A 13,998-nucleotide genomic window follows, 5' to 3' on the forward strand; every position below is an offset into this window, starting at 1 on the left:
ATCAGTGCTAAATTGCATATGATCTTCCTATTGTAAATTGATGTATGAATTAGTGATTCCATGATTGGCTGATTTGCTTTACTGGTTAGAGCCTAGTACAGTGCACTGAAAGTGCCCAGGGCTTGTAAACCAAATGCTGCTCGTGGGCTTGCAGCACTGATTGTGCCACCCACAGAAGCAGCCTGTAAAAGTGTGTCTAAGGCCTGCCATTGCAGAACCTGTGTGCGGTCTGGTATTGCCATGCTCACTGAGCAAGTGCACCCACTTGCCAGTCCCTAAACCTTCCCTTTTCTTTATATCGGACACCCATATGGTAGGCCCAAGGGCAGGGTGCATTGTAAATATACGGTAGGACATGCCCTGGTGTGTGTGGCATGTCCTAATAGTGAATTACAGCGATTTTCGTTTTTCAATATTGCAAGGCTACCTGCTCTCCATAGGCAAGAATGGGCAGTTAGAATATTACATCTTATAATTCTAACTGACTCAGGGAACATGGTAGAAATTCGAGTTTAGTATGCCTGAACTCAGAATGATAAAAATACATCTTTTAGTGAAGTTGATTTTAACATTCTGTGTTTGAAAATACCACTGTTAGTAAGCAGGTATTTTCTTGTGTAACTATCCAGGCCTGCCTCTGCTAGGTTGTGTATTCCTTGTCTGGAGTTTGATTGACAGGGCTGGGGGATTCCAAGAGACAGGGTGAGTCAACCCAGTGGTGAATAGAGAGATCTGCATCTAGATGGGAGGCAGGAGTTGCACCTGGGACCTGAATAGGGCTGTGCCTTCCCTCTACAATGCTGGCTCCACCTCCTGTGGTGCGTCTGATGTCTCTGCCCTGCACTGTGAAAGGAGAGAAGGAGTCATGTCAACAGAGTGCTCTAGAGCTTTGCCTTCCCTCCACAATGTTGGCTCCACCTCCTGTGGGGCGCCTGATGTTTCTGCCTTGCACTGTGAAAGGAAGAAAGGAGTCATGTCAACATGAGGACAAATGATTTTGGGGTATAAGTATTGAGACCCTGATCCCAAGAAATTAGATCACTTTTGGACAACAAGAAGAAACCTTTGCTGAGGAGAGGAACCTGAAGAAACTGAGGAGAGACTATCCCTAAGCTGAAGTGCTGCTTGGGGGATTGGCCTGCAGTGGTTGCCTGTCTGCCAAAGAAAGGAGAAAGGACTTTTGTATGCTTGTGAAGGATCTCCAAGGGCTTGAGAGAAGAGCTTGCCTCCTGCTGAAGTCTCGGGGACAACAGACTTCAACCCCCAGCTCCCTTCTTTGGAAGTGCCTGCTGCTGTTGTGGGCCTTCTGAGGGACTGCGTGTCGCAAGGAGCTGGAAGCGCGACTCAAGAGAAAGAAGCGTGTCGCCATCGCAGCCGTCGCATCATTGAACAAGGGTGTCGCCGCTGTAGCTGATGCATTGCACCGCATCTCAAGAAACGTCCCTTAACCCCGAAGAAGCGAGTCACTGTCGCAGCCACTGCCGGCGCATCGTGGATGTCGCCACTGTAACTGACGCATTGCACCGCATCTCAAGAAACGTCCCGCAACCCCGAACAAGGGTGTCGCCGTAGCAGCCGCTGCCGTCACATCGTGGATGTCACCGCTGTAGATGACGCATGGCACCGCATCAAGAGAAGCGTCTCGCAACGAGGAAGAAGCGTGTCGCTGTCGCAGCCGCTGCCATCGCATCACTGAGTAAGGATGTCGCTGCTGTAGCTGTCACATTGCACCCCTTCACAAGAAGCGCCTCGCATCCACGGAGAAGCGTGCTGCCATCGCATCACTGAACAAGTGTGTCGCCGCTGCAGCTGACACATCAAGCCGAGACTTCTCGCAACATCAGAGAAATGTGCCGCATCAGGAAGAACTTGACGTCTTTATTTCTTTGCACCGGATCTTTGCCGCATTTCCATCTTGCAACACTTTCGTTGCCCTGCGTGTCGCATCTTAAGGTACATTGACTCAAAGTGTCGCATTTTAATAACTAAAGAGAACTAAGCTAAAACTACCATTTTAAGTACAGTAATGTGGATTTTTGTTGTTTGTGGTCTTGTGATAAGTCTATATAAAGAATACTTATTTTTGATATAAAACCTGTGTGGTGTCCATCTGTAGTGTTGTCACTTGATTACTGTATGTGTTCACAAATGCTTTACACACTGCCTCTGAGATAAGCCTGTCTGCTCGTGCCAAGCTACCAAGGGGGTGAGCAGGAGTTATTTTAGGAGTGTGCCCCCTTACCCTGACTAGAGGCAAGGGTCCCTATTTGTCACAAGTACCTACCTGTGCCCACTAGAGACCCTCAAATCTAACACTCCCCAATCTCTTATTAATGCAGATGTAAAGATATTAGCTAAGAAAATAGCTGCACATCTGCAGCCTCTTCTCTCTAGCCTCGTGCTGCCGGATCAGGTGGGTTTCATACAGAGACTCCACAACACATAACTTCTGCACTATATTTACGCAGCTTCATCAGTTGAACCCCATCCTGGAGGCAGCGGCAGTCCTATTTGATGCGACTAAGGCATTTGAGTCAGTCAAATGGGGATATATGTTTGCGACTTTGCAGCGCATGGGACTCCCTCTCTGCTTCTTGCAGTGGATAAAACTACTTTACATTTCGTGTTCATGTTAATAACCGAAAAACTGACAAAGACTCCTGTTCTTACTCATAGTCAATGCGAAGAACTTGCTCTCTTTTTCATGGATAACTGATAGCATACACATGAGATATCAAAGAAAAAACAAACCTGATATTAGGTCAGAAGTAGAAGAATCATCCAATACCAGTGGGGCTCCTGTAATATTCTGATTCTCAAAACAATCCTAGCTTCCCTCTCAAACTGTCTGCCTGGGCTCCCATGGACTTCTCCTTCTTTAATTGCCTTCTTTTAAATACTAAATCTGGATCTCCAATGGATCCCTTACCTCCATAAGTTCTAGGGTGGCTGGATCCCTCCATTTTAGTAATGAAAATGGAGCTTCTAAATGCCTCTTTAAAGGACAGGACAGCTCCGCGTAGATGGAAACATGCTATGGTCCTTCCCCTCCTTAAAAAGCCAATTCTGCTCCCTATTGCACTTCGGTAAGACGCCTGGGCCAGACGGCTTCCCACAGGAATATTACGTGCCCTACCGCGACTTACTGGTCCCCCACATGGTTGACTTCTTCCAACACTTGGTAAAGACGGGATCTTTCTCCCCGGAGACCGATGTGGCCACTATCGTGGTTATTCCTAAGATCCAACCTCCCTCTCTCTACTGCCCTGACTACAACCCAATCTTCCTCATCAATACTGAGATGCAAATCTTTGCCACTGCCTTGGCCCAACGCCTCCGCCCCCTCCTGCACGATTTGGTCCACCAAGACCACTCCACTGTGGCTTTATGTCTGCCCTCGGTACCCGGCATTGCATACTTCGCCTCCATCTCGCCCTCGCACACCGTCACCAGCTCACCCTGTATCTGGCTCTGCTCTTCATTGACTTTGAAAAGGCCTTCAACACAGTTGACTGGAGTTACTTAAAGGCTATGCTTGCTCTGATGCGATTCGGCCCCTCATTTAGGCGTCTCATCCGAGTCCTGTATTCCTACCCCAAAGCAAGGGTCCTGACCAACGGTGCCTTCTCTTTCCCATCCGTAGAGGCACCCGTCAGGGTTGCCCCCACTCCCCGCTCTTATTCACACTGGCGATGGAATCCTTGGCCTGCCTCATACGCAATGATCCCCACATCCGCGGATGGACTTGGGATCCTCACCACATAGATAAAATCGCCCTATACGTGGACGATGTCCTCCCTTTCCTATCCAAAACTGAGAGCTCCGGCCCACGTTGCTTGGAAACCCTTCATGCCTTTGAGAAGGTCTCAGGCTTATGGCTCAACCCAGCGAAGTCCACCCTAGTCCCCCTCCATCCATCGCGGCCCCGCTTCGATTGGCAGTCGACCATCCCTTTGCGCAGGCAGTCATTCAAATACTTGGGAATTTGGGTGACCTTACTTCCGGAGCTTGAATGGGCCCTCAACCTTACACCCCTTTTACCAAAGCTAAGGCAGAACTCAAACGTTGGCAATTCCTCCCGCTCAACCCTTTTGGCAGAGGTGTGCTTTTTAAAATGATGATTGTCCCCCATTTTTTATATATTCTACAAAACATAACCTTTCATCTTGCGGGGAGTTGGTTCCGCGAAATTGGTGGTCTGCTCACTCGGTTCTTGTGGAAGGACGGGACTGTCGGACACCCCCCTATGACGGTGGCATGGGCATGACTAATCTCCACCTTTATTATTTGGCCACTAGACTCATTGTTATCCATGACTGGTTCGCTGGCGGCTGGCCTGATCCGGCGTACTGGGTTGAACTCAGGACTTTGGACTTTCCGAAGCTCCAGGCCTACTTGTACGGGGCCCCCATACCAGAAATCCTCCCCCCTGTCACTAGGGCCGTCTTACTGGCTTGGCGCTCTGCCTTGCATTACACAAGATGGGATGGGAAGCTCACACAACACACACCCTTGTGTCATGGCACCTGGCTGCGCGAGACTTCGACCCTGCCGGGCTTTCGGCAGTGGGATCAAATAGGGATTTCGCTCCATGGTGATATCTGGGTGGGAGATCAAATTAGAGCCTTTTCAGACTTGCAGCAGCGCCACTCCCTTCACACCAATCAATTTTACAAATATTTGCAGCTTAGCCTTTCTCTCACTGAACACATCCCGTCGGCCACCTCCCATCCCGAATGCAACCCCTTGGAGGCCCAGGTTATGATGGGGAATTTAGGCAGAGGAGGGGTGTCACAGATCTATCGCTGCCTTGTGAACAATGTCCCTGCAACCCTGGATTCACCTCCTCCAAGTTACGCCTTATCCAACTCTACTAGCTCCACACAGCATATCTTACTCCTGCATGTCTGTATAGGGTTAGGCTGTGCTCCTCCCCGGCCTGTGCGCAGTGCGACCATGCCCCAGCCGATTTTTACGATATGGTCTGGCAGCACCCTGCCCTTGATTCCTTCTAGGCGGGTGTGGAATCAGAGCTTACACAGACCCTGGGGTGGGCGGTTCCCCACGACCCATTGCGTCTCCTCCTATGAGTGTTTGATGGACTGGATGGTTCTCGAGCCGATAAACGTTTCCTGGGCACTGCGGTTGCGGTGGCCAAGCGAGACATTACGGCGGCCTGGTCTCAGGCCAAACCCCCAACTGTACGGAAATGGCGAAGAGGGTTGGATTGGTGCACGACCCAGGAAGAACCTCTCTTTGAGGCCCGGGGATGTCCTGAAATGTTTGAAAAGATCTGGGATAAATGGCTCAACCTGTTGTTTTAATTGTTGTGCAGGCCCTTGTTTATCTTGCTATATTTATGAAATGGTCTACTCTGAGACCCTGTACTCAGGCATATGTCACCACTCTTACTGCTAATGGTCTTAGATACATTGTGCATGATTCTGCTGTCGGTGTGATTTGTTTTGTTTTTACCCAAATGCTAATAAATGTGATTATAAAAAAAAAAGCCAATTCTGATCCCTCCATCCCGTCTAACTTCCGACCTATATCGTTGCTCTCCACTTTTTCAAATATTATGGAGAAGCATGTAAATGGCTAGCTGACCTCCTTTGTGGAAACCTTGAACTTTCCTCACACCTCCCAATTAGGTTTTAGAGCTGTTTTTTCTTCAGAAACCACACTGTTGTGGGTGATGGAAATGCTAAGGCATCGTTTAGATGAAGGAGAAACTGCAGCACTTATTTTATTAGCTCTCAGTGCCGCTTTTGACACAGTATCCCATCATATTTTGGAGAAAACCTTACAATCATTAGGCTTGGAGGGAATTGCGTTAGAATAGTTTTGCTCCTTTCTTAAGGATCGGACCTTCCAGGTCTCTTCAGCCATGACCTGAGTGAATTCCCATACATCCCCTTATGGTGTTCCACAGGGATCACAGCGGAGTACGCTGCTATTTAATATATATGTCTGCCCGTTAACGAAGGTGGCTGAAAAAGTAGGACTGTCTCTTTTTTCCTATGCTAACGACACACAGATTATCTTTCCTCTCTCCTCGTCACAATGACATATGCCCTCGATCTTAACCTAGGACAGAGTAAGGTGGCCTTGTGGATGCAAAATAACCCGCTTAAACTAAATGGCGACATGGCAGGAGTCATGATCTTAGGCAAAAGACATGACCTCTGGGGTCCACAACATTGGCCCCCTGAATTAGGTTCTCTTCCCATGCTAGTGAACAGTGTTCAGAACCTGGGTTTCATTATTGTTGAACATCTATCGCTGAAACAGCACATGACTAAGATCTCCTCCTGCTTCGCAGTCTTGCGCTGGGTAAAGAAGATCTCATGGCTGATTCCTCTCTCAGTCGAGAGAACTGTGGTTCAGGCTCTTGTTATTTAAAGACTGGACTACGGCAATGCCCTCTGTCTGGGAGCAGATAAATTAACCATCCAGAGGCAACAATTGATGCAAAACGTGGCTGCTAGACTATTGTTCCAACTGCTCAAGTTTTCTTCTGTGTCAAGTTGTCTTCATAAGTTACAGTGGATATTGGTGTTGAATCGGGTCAACATTAAAGCAATTTGCTATATGTTCAAAATTAAAACAGGTTTGGACCCAAAATATTTGCAAGATTTGATGCAGGGCACAGTCTGCTTCGCCCCTTGCGCTCTGCTCAGCACATTCGCTTTGTTTTTTTTGTTGGGTTTTTTTTTGTTCTCATTTTTGCGATCTTGTTGTACAAGCAACAAGGTCACCTCTCACTAGATGCCCTCGGAGATAAGGTGGGAACCATGGCTTGATTCCAACCATTGCCATTTTACATGAGTTAACATACCTCTGTTCCAGCCCCATTAGAACTCATAAAGAACGTGATCGCGTTGGTTAAATCATTGGACAACCCCTTCCTAACCTACCGCCTATATGTATCCCACAGATCCCAGTGCTTTGTACACTATGATTCCCCTCTAATCTTATCCAAATTCCTAAATTAATCTACTGAGCGGACCCAGTCCTCAACCTTTGTAGGAGCGGGTAGAATCCAATTTATACAAATCTCACGTCTAGCAATCAGAATAAGTGTAAACAAATGGTGTTTCTGATTTTTTGTTAAAATAGTGTTACAATCATTGATATCCAATATCCCAAAAATAACAATAAGGGTTCTTACCTTAATTGTCGTGTTTAAGCTATCATCAATAATCTTACCAATTTCACTCCAGAATGTGTCTAGGTGATGCCATGAGTGAAACATATGGATATTATTTGCTTCCCTCTCACCACATTTTGGACATTTCTGGGTCACCTGGGCGTTCATTTTTAACAATTTTTCGGGTCCAATATGATCTGTGCAAGGCAAACAAATGATTTTTCCTAAGAGGTGTAGAAATAATAATGTGCCATAAAAAAGTTCAGGATACTTGCCAAGCTTGCTGCAAGTCTTGAACCGGGTAGATCTTCTTCCACTTAAGATCTGGAGTTTTGTTTCCACCCTCCTTCTTCTCCACCAAGTGCCAATACCACTTTGATACTTCTTTCTTCCCAAGGCCTTTATGCAGTTCGCCCTCTAGGTTCTCAACATAATCTGGCCACGTCGCTTGATCTTTAGACCAGCTAACCAACTGGTAAAACTTGAACCTAGATATTTTGTTCTTTGTCCTTTCCATTAACTCGTCCCAAGATTTTAAATTTCCATCATCCAGTAACTCTCCCCACTTGATGATCCCAGCCCTTTTCAGCGAACCTGCTAATGAGTCTTTCAGGCAATCAGGGGTTCCTGGAGAGTTCCATTACGGTGCTTGGGGACTATAGTATGGGTTTCGCCATAGTTTCCTTATATCTGACCATAGTTTAAAGGCTGATCTTGGCACCTTTAGTCTGATTTTTTTGAAGAACTTTTGGTGGCCGAACTTATAGAGGCAATGGTCATGTTTAGTCACTGCTTTCCAGTAAGGAGGGTATGACTCAAAATCCCGAAAGGGATGCCTTATGTTCTTAAAGTAGAAAGCTTTATAATATGAAATGAAATGCCTGGCTAGCTATCCCGCCTTGGTTCTTTTTCTGAGTCAACTTCTTCCAAGCTATCCTAACACTCTTAGACGCCCAGATACAAGAATTTATCTCCCCCAGTATTTTTTTCAAACTCCGTGAATAAAACTATTGTGTTAAAAACAAAAGTACATTTTGGTAGGATAGCAATTTTTATTAGGTCTCGCTCTTGAGACCTATTGTCGTCGAGATGCCTCTCAAGGGAGACAGACCGGGGCACGCGCGGCGATTCTGGTCTGTGGACGCGCACGTCCAGCCCGGCGCCGTGCACATCTGTTGCTCCACATTCACACTCACGGAAGCACACACACGCACACGCAGACACACACACACGCAGACACACACACACACGCAGACAGACAGACACACACACACACACTCACACACACACCCCCACTTCCAACTCCCCCTCACCCCCCACCCCCACCCCACTCACCGGGCTCTTTCAGCGTGTCCCTCTCTCCCTCGGCAGCTAGCGGGTCAGTCTCGGGGGCAGGCGGGCGCTCCTCGAGCACGGGAGCTCCGTTAGTTCAGAGGCAAAGGGCACAGGACAAGGGGTAGGCTCCCGTCTGCTTCCTGTTTGCGGCCCAGCCCCCGTCCCAACACAGGTTGCCTGGCTTCCTGTCTGCCATGCAAAACATTCGGATGCTATTCGACATAAAAGAGCAGTGAGTGATATTGTACTGAACACTTAGTTTATTCTCTAAATGGAATATGCAATATTTCTTGACTCTTTTTTTTTTCAACTCTACGTTACCTTCTATCTCATTTTGGTTCGAGCTTTAATGCACATCCGGTCGGAAGCGTGCAAAGTGGATCCTTTTATCGCTTTCTTTATTTTTTAAAGGGATTCACTCTTTAAAATTCAGATCGTTTTTCATTTAAGACGTTTATTTACGCAAGCTTTCTAAAATGACGGCTCAGCCCTTGATTCTAACTTGCTGCATTTAGTGGGGACATTGACGTGCATTAGAGCGGCGATGATAAATATGTCACACCCCAGGGGCAGGTGAGGCTCATTGCAAATGTTATGCTTTGTGTAGACTGACAACGCTGACGGACAGGTGGCTCCGTGCCAGATATGCATGTGACATAATCCATTCTACCAAGCATTTAAATGTCAGAATACGTATTGTGTGTGGGATCGTGTACAACGGGCCTCTGCAGAGTATTGGAAGATATTGGGACTGAATGAACTATCTTGCTGTTTTTTTCCGGTAGACATTTTCAATGTGAGCTGACCTTCCCTCCACCAAACCTTAAGTCCACAACTTCAAAGCGAGGGCTGCATTAAAACCATCAACATTTTAGCTAGTGTGTGTCTGCAGCTGGATGAAATGCTGAGTTGGAGGTAATTTGTTTCTCTTATGCAAATAACACCACCCTTCCCACTATGCATCCGGAATTACAAGTTTGTAGCCATTGGTTATTGTTAAACTCGTGCTGGGACAAAGCCGTTCGCCGGCCATGAATTTTCAGTTTCAGGTTTCTATAAATGTATGCTAAGATCACTTTTCTAGGTGAAAGAGTGTAAAGTGATCTCCAGCTAACTGTGCTATTTATAGCCTTAGCATAGGAAAAAAAAGCTGACATAGCCTTACACTGTTCACGGAAATGTGGTACCAAAGGAGAACCTACTATTTGCAATTCAGGAATCGCAGGCTGGGAAAGTATTGATTGTGAGATCGAAGCGTAATTTTGCAAGGCTCATCTTGTTGTCATCCTTATCTAGGGCAAACTTGTGTCAACGTGTTCATATCATGTTGAACTGATATACAGAGTTAGAAATGTTAACAAAAGGCCAGTCTACTGAATTAGTTTACCTTGTTTTCAGATCTCATCAACAGACTGCTAAACTTATCTAATAGGACTAATGATGAGGTTTGGATCCACGCATGCTCATGATTTGATGACTTCCCTGTCTCTTTCAGTTTACTCCTCCTGAATTGATGGCTTTCCACCATATTCTTGTGCTTGTCCTGGCTAAGGAGGATTTTGGTCACACCGTGTTTGGGTAGCGTGATTTAAATCCTTTTATTGCTGGAGCCAGTTATACGTACGTTTTTTGCAGTCAAAACGGGAAATCGCCGTTTGCAACCACAAACTGGCATTTGCAATGCAATAAGTCTCACATTTGCGAGAGTTTAAGCTATTGGCATTTTAAATGACAATGCCTTTAGTTTATGTTTTCAAAACCAACACGTAAATAAAAGGCATTGCCATTTACAATGCCAATAGCTCAAACTCTCACTCTCACTGCGAGACCTATTGCATTGCAAATGCTTGTTACATTAGCTCTCCCCATAAAGGTAAGAGATAAGTAACTCCAGGACTTCAATAATTTCCTCATCTCCTTCGCTTTTAGGTCCAAGTTTACCTGGGCGATATCATCAGTATTCTCTAAGACTTGCATCCCAAGGTATTTGATTTTTCTTTTGGACTCAATTTGTGGAGTACATATGTTCCAATGCATTACCTTGGTTTTATCATGATTTATTTGATATCCGGAAATTTCCCCAAAACCTGTTAATATTCTGCCTATGTTATTAAATGACTGATTTAGGTTACTCGCAGAAGGAGGGGTCTTTACCCGGTTTTAGTATCAGGTTATCGTCACCTCGTTCCAGGATTTAGGAATTGGAAGGCCCTCCAAAAAGATAGTGTTGAAAAGATCAGTTAAACTAGGCACAAGGGAGCCCTTCAAGGTTACATAGAGTTCATTAAGTATAGCTTCAGGGCCTGCTGCTTTACTTCTTTTAAGATTATTGATTACATCCAGCACCTCATTTACAGTGATATCTGCGTTTAAGATTTTACAAGCGTCGACATCTAGCTTTGAGACACGTGTCTTATTTAAGTATGTATCTACTGCTGTGGGTGAAGGTGCTAGATCCTCCTTATATAGAGACTGAAAAGAATGCTCAAAGGCTTCTTCAATACCTGCCTTGTCCTCTGTTATTTGTCCCCCATTTCCCTTATGGATAGCTGTAATCTTATTTCTATTTGACTCCGTTTTAAGCTTCCAAGCTAGCAATTTACTGCTATTTTCCCCAAATTCATAATTTGACAAAGTGCAAGCTTGCCAGTTTCTCCTTATATTTTCTTCTAGGTCTAAGGAGAGCTCCTGTATCAATTTCATTATTTCATCATTTAAGCTATTTTTTTCTTCCTCAGAGGTTATGACTTCTAAACTGGCTTGTCTCTCTAATAAATCAGCCTCTATTCGAGAAATTTTAAGTGTCTTCGCTTTGTTTTTACCTATCGCTATGCCTGCAAGTGTACCTCTAATAACAGCTTTATATGCGTCCCAGACTATCATTTTGGATACCTCCCCTTCCCCATTTTCCTTAAAGTAGTTTTCCGTTGTAGATCTTAGTTCATCAATAACTTGTTGGTCTAAAAGAAGTGTTCGATCAAGAGTCCACGTTTTCTCACCCTGCCCTGGCTCAAGCTTACTATTTAATTGGACCGGCGAGTGATCGGACAAGTGTGCTGGCAAGTGGTGGACTTTTTGACTTTATTACTTAGTAGCTTATCGACCAAAAAAAGATCTATTCTTGAGGCATGGCCATATTTATAATTTCTGAAAGTGAATTTATTTATTGGATCTCCTTTGAGATTCAAGATATCAATTAAGCCAAAATCATGCTTAAGCCTATTCAGGCACTCTCGCATCTTAGGTAAATTTAAAGCTCTGCCTGGGGGGTGTCTATCTTTTTTAGGATCTAGTAGGATGTTATAATCTCCTCCTAATATGATTGGAGTAGATTGTGATAGCAGCTGTATGTATACCGATTGAAGAGGCGCTGGGTCGTCTATATTAGGGCCGTAGTAACCAAGCACATTCACTTTGTTGTTACCAAAATCAGACGTGCCAATATGAGAGGTTGGTCATTAGCCTACTTGGGACCGACCTTATGGAATTCCTTACCTGTCGCTTTGCGAGCTGAGACCTCTCTGTTTGCTTTTCGCAAGAGTCTGAAAACCTGGCTGTACATAAATCAGTAGTATTCATAACCTTCTTTACTGGCCTACATTGCTAGGCACCGGGAAACCCTATGGGGTAGCTGTGTGCCCTATACATTCTAAATAAAAAAAATAAAAAATGGACTCATTTCTGCTTCATTTTCTAGCCATAGAGGTTCCAGGCAGGGATGCCCCCTCTCTCAGCTATTATTTGCAGTGATGTTTGAGCCCCTGACGTGTATCTTATCCCAGAGATATATGGTATCGACATTGTGCTTTACCTTGTAGCCCCTGGGCATCTTGCTCTATGCGGATGATTTGGTGCTGTATGTCAAAGACCCTGCTGCTCACTTAGGGCAATATGTATGAAAGGACTTAGCATTTCTTAACGGACCGTATAGCAATATCGGGTGGTTATGAAATGCTAAATTGCCTTTCCTAACGTACAAAGGCATATATGCGATCGTAAAATGCGATATCTACCCCTTAGAAATCGCATTTTGCGAGTACGAAATAGGAGGTCACACATAGAGATTTCCTATTAGCAATTTCCTAAGCATACGTACAAAGAATTTCAAAAATACGAAATGGGCATTTAGGAAATGCTATTACCATCGCATCCAATCCAATGGTAACCATGTGCATTTTAAAAAGAGCACCCCAAAATGGCATTTTTAAAAGTGCCATGGAGCACACACATTCTCCGAGGGCAGTGGAGCGCTTTACCCGAGCAACACTTAATATTTGATTGTTACTTAAGGGGGAGCTAAAGGCCATAGGTATGAATGGTATTGCATTCCCTAAATTGTGATTTCCTATAAGGAAGTTGCAATTTAGGAAATGTAAAACAATTCGTACCTATGGCCTTTAGGCCCATAGGTAGGAATGATTTTGCATTTCCTAAATTGTGATTTCCTAATAGCAATTGCGACGCCATAGGATTCGCTATTAGGAAATCACAATTTTTCTACATTCCATTTTGCATTTCCTAAATAGCAATTTCTTAGAATTCGCTATTTAGGAAATACAAAATGGAAATGGTCCTTAATGCAGATCATGCATGAATATCTGTGATTTGAACGCTATTCAAGCCTGGGTATAAACTGGTCTAAATCGATTATTCTTCCTTTAACCTCTGCCATTAAGCCTCCTGAGTTGGAGTACCCTCTGCAGTGGAGTACGCACCCTGTGAAATATCCGGGGTTCTGGATTCACGGGGATCCCGAGCTGGTGATTCAATATAATTATTGTAGAACCTTCCCCCAACTTGAAGATCGGGTAAAGAGATGGTCCCAGCTTACGCTTTCCATGGTAGATAGGGTAAGCTGTCATTAAATGGTTATATTACCTAAGTTTCTATACCTGTTTGTTAACATCTCTATTGTTTTACTGCAACACATTTTTAATACGCTTAAAACACACTTAATAACATTAGCGTGGGTGGATAAACAACCGAGAATATGTTGGGAGGTACTTACCTTACCATATACACAGGGAGGGTTTCAGGTCCCTGACTTAGACCTTTATTATCTATGTGTGCAGGCCCATTTTGCTTATTATTGGTTTCTCTCTCATGATTACATTTCGCACCTGGTGGTGGAACATGATAACGCCAGGCCGCTGCTGCTCCGTGCCATTCTATCACATAAGCAAGATTGTACTGACTGGATTGAGGTTAACACAATACAATGCACTACATGGGCGGGAAACGGTCATTACAACGAAGCCTTTACAACGAAATCGTTAACCACGCATGCAGTACAACGCATGCGTGGTTAACACGAAAGCCTTTACCACGCATACCTTTACTACGAGGTTTGTAGTAAAGGTATATGTGGTAAAGGTAAAAAGAAAAAAAAGAGGGGCTTGGGGGGGTCTCCCCCCCAAAAAAGAAACTCACCTGAAGTCACGTCGGGTATCAGCGTCGTTTAAGAGAAAACGGAAACTAAACTTCCGCTTTCTCTTAACGACGTATGACGTCAC

At 44.8% G+C, this 13,998-nt stretch overlaps 1 protein-coding gene across 5 annotated transcripts in view; it reads right to left on the minus strand.

The window, feature by feature from the left end:
• The window catches only part of LOC144828696 (carbonic anhydrase 13-like), a 796,251-nt gene that overhangs the window by 225,990 nt on the left and 556,263 nt on the right, over positions 1 to 13,998 (minus strand). The window lies entirely within an intron of this gene.

Source organism: Lissotriton helveticus, chromosome 4_1, assembly GCF_964261635.1.
Source record: "Lissotriton helveticus chromosome 4_1, aLisHel1.1, whole genome shotgun sequence".
NCBI lineage: Eukaryota > Metazoa > Chordata > Amphibia > Caudata > Salamandridae > Lissotriton > Lissotriton helveticus.